Source organism: Protomyctophum bolini (genome assembly GCF_963924005.1).
Source record: "Protomyctophum bolini genome assembly, chromosome: 20".
Classification (NCBI taxonomy): Eukaryota; Metazoa; Chordata; class Actinopteri; order Myctophiformes; family Myctophidae; genus Protomyctophum; species Protomyctophum bolini.
Window position 1 is genome coordinate 16,836,443 of NC_137881.1, and position 3,501 is coordinate 16,839,943.

Here is a 3,501-nt window from a genome sequence, read left to right on the forward strand (position 1 = left end):
AGGGCAAACCTTCTCCCCCCCATTTGAAAATATATGCCAGGGACCCCCCACAAGAGGAGATTGTTTTCACATGCATTAGATTAGGCTATACGGACGGACCCCAATGTAATGGCATTTCCATCTCTGGGACCCCCCAATTTATATTGTAAAATCACTGTTAATTTACAGACCTATACGGGTCCATTTGGTTCCAAACTATCTCTTAATTTAGCTGGGGACCCCCCTGGAACTCCCTCAAGTACCCCTAGGGGTCCCCACTTTGAGAACCAACGGTCTAGGGAAAGAGAGATAGAAAGAGAGACAAAGATGGAGCACGTGGAGAGAGAGGTGAAGGCTATAGGGGAGGGAGTGATACAGAGAGAGAGAGAGAGAGAGAGAGAGAGAGAGAGAGAGAGATGCAGGGAAGGGTGGAGGAGGGTGGTGGAAAGATCAAAAGGTTAGGAGTTCACAGTGAGGGGTGGTGGGGGGGGTAACGCAGTCTGCTGAGTGGATGGTTTCACTGTGGAACACACTGAGACACAGCAGAGGGCGACGAGAGAGAGAGAGAGAGAGAGAGATAGATAGAGTCAATAGAATGGAAGCGCTACGGGGGGGAAAACACAACAGTACAAGTAAATAAGTGCTCACTGTCTCTCTATGGGGGGGGGGGGGGGAGTAACACACACAGTGAGCGGGACGACATCAATACAGAGATAGAACAGACGTAAAGTCTGACAGAAGAGAGAGGGACATGAGAGACAGTCAAGTCAGATAGTCGTGAGTCAGAGAGAGAGAGAGAGAGAGAGAGAGAGAGAGAGAGAGGAGATCAGCATTTGTGAATCCCCGGTAAAGCCTCTGCACTAATAGGATGAGACTTTGGGCTAACCCTCTCTCTCTCCAGGGCCACCATCCTCCTCCTCCTCCTCCCAGAGCAGCACCGGGGCTTACGCCGGGATCACAATCAACAACAATCACAAACTACAAGAACAAAACAAGATCACCCACTCTCTACTCTCCCAAGTCCCAAGTACAGCACATGGAATAATAATGTTTCAGTGACACGCCGTTTGATTTTCTATCGTGTCTTTTTTGGCGGAATATAAGGTGGCCATTTTGAAGATCCTTTTTTTCCCCCTGACTCAATGAATGTGACTGTGTCCTCCGTGGTGTGAGGACGAGGAGGAGTCTGGCCCGGCCGCACCCCGGTGGATTATATTATGAATGCAGAAATACACAGCTGGGTCGCTCAGACACGATCAATCGATAGCCGGAAAGAAAACAGAGAGAGAGACTGACTCCATTAAGAGGAGAGACAGAGAGTTGGATATGGATTACAAAACGCTAACAGAGACGGGAGTATAGCCTGTACGTGGCGGACAGTGTCTCTGTTCGTGACAGTAAACATTACGGCGATGGCAGCGGAACCAGCCGACCGGAAATCACAAGGACAGGGTTTACTTATGTATTGTATTGTGTATGTGTGCGTGCCTGTGTGTGTGTGTGTGTGTATGTGTGTGTGTGTGCGCGTGCGTGTACATGCCTGTGTGTACAGTACGTGAATCTACATCTGATCATGCAAGGAAAAACAAAATGGATTGCACATGTGGATAAACGGATTACTACTTTCTATTGTGTGTGTGTGTGTGTGTGTGTGTGTGTGTGTGTGTGTGTGTGTGTGTGTGTGTGCGCGCACAGGTGTGTGACTAATACTATCTTTCACACAAACATCCTTTTACATTTCAATCTAAGTTTGGACGTGAGCTCACTAGAGGCGTCCGACTTCAGAGAGACAAACGGTTACAGAAGTCGTCCTGCGGCATACATGTTTGCGGGTATCAAAAACACTCCACACAATTACTTTGAGTCCTGACGTCACACCAAATGCCATTGTGTCATCATGTGATCTTTCATCCAGTCAGCGAATGTGTTTCAACAGTGGGAGGATGATCTTGGAATGGAATGATGGAAAAATACGCTCCACTCCATAATGAACCGATATCGAGACGACGGCTTGTTGAAAGACATAAGGGAGTGAAAGTTACAAAAGAATAACAAAAAAAAATGTATACGAGAAAACTTGAGCGTATATTATATACATATATATATATATGAAAAAGAAAAAAGATGTTACTTGTCACGCCATGTGTTTTTCTCTTTTCCAAGTTTCTGGGAATGACAATAGGATCAAATAAAATATTTAAAAGAGGTGCAAATTTGTTTTTTGACAAGCAATCTTTCACACATAGAGAAGACAAAATGCCTATTACTAATACAAGACAACTGAAAACGACTATTGAATATACAGTATGTAGAGATGTTGGCAAGACAACACACACACACACACACACACACACACACACACACACACACGCTGCACAAAACAGACAGTCAACATGCAGTAGGATGCCTATACACAGAGAGCCCAATGACTTTCATGACAATGACTTTTAAACAATGTTGTTATTTTTCTGTTTGTCATATTTTGATTTGATCTATTTTATTTTTGTTTTTCTGCAAAAAGTCAGTATTGTTCTCTGGACTTGATATTATAAATAATAAAACTACATGTATGGAACGGATATGGGCTTGATTGAGAGAGAGAGAGAGAGAGAGAGAGAGAGAGAGAGAGAGAGACGGTGTGTGTGTGTGTGTGTGTGTGTGTGTGTGTGTGTGTGTGTGTGTGTGTGTGTGTGTGTGTGTGTGTGTGTGTGTGTGTCCACGTGACTGCATGGGTACACATGGGATGTGCAGCAGTGTGCTATTTCTGACCATTTTGACGTGACCTCTGGGTTTGCTCTGGGGCTGATCTGATCTGATTGATTGATTGAACATTGTATTCACAGTGTGTAGAATGGGAACAGTTCCAAGGAAAGTACAGGTCAATACAAAAACACTGCTAAGAGGATAAAACCAGAAAAAAGCACTAAAATACTTGTTTACACATTTACAGTTTTACAGTTTGTATGAGTGTTCAGTAAATGTGTAAGCATTCTTTACGCGTGCATCTGCGTGGGTGAACAATAGTAAAACGTGCTCGTATGAATAGGTCCGTTTGTATGCGCATCAACGGTGAACAAGAGCCATTTCTATGGGAATCAATAAGAGGTGATTAAAAATCAAGGTCAGATAAATCCATAGAGACAAAGAGGAGAACGGGATACGGAAGAGGACGACAAATGGAGGAAGAAAAGCCTAAGTGACGGTGAGGTGGCGGCGGTTGGTGGAGAAAAGACGGAGAGATCCAGGGAATGTGTATGGAAAGTCCTTCAGAAAAACCTCTGGGTGGGGCGACGAGGAATAGAGATAGATGAGACTAAATGCCGCCTAGAGACACACACAAAGAGACCGGGAAACCAAACTGAAAGGAAACCAAGGTGGAGAGGAGAAATAAAGTGGCACCGAGAAGGTCGTTGAGTACTTGTGACGGACTCGCTGTGAAGCATGATGCTTTTAACACACAGGACACGTGAAGTGAGAGAACAGTCAGAGATGCAGACAGGCAGAAAACAGATCGGGGGGGCT

General features: G+C 44.8%; 1 protein-coding gene across 1 annotated transcript in view; it reads right to left on the reverse strand.

The window, feature by feature from the left end:
* Nucleotides 1-3,501, reverse strand: part of LOC308334920 (pyruvate carboxylase, mitochondrial-like) — a 378,126-nt gene that overhangs the window by 178,386 nt on the left and 196,239 nt on the right. The gene's annotated exons all lie outside the window — the stretch shown is intronic.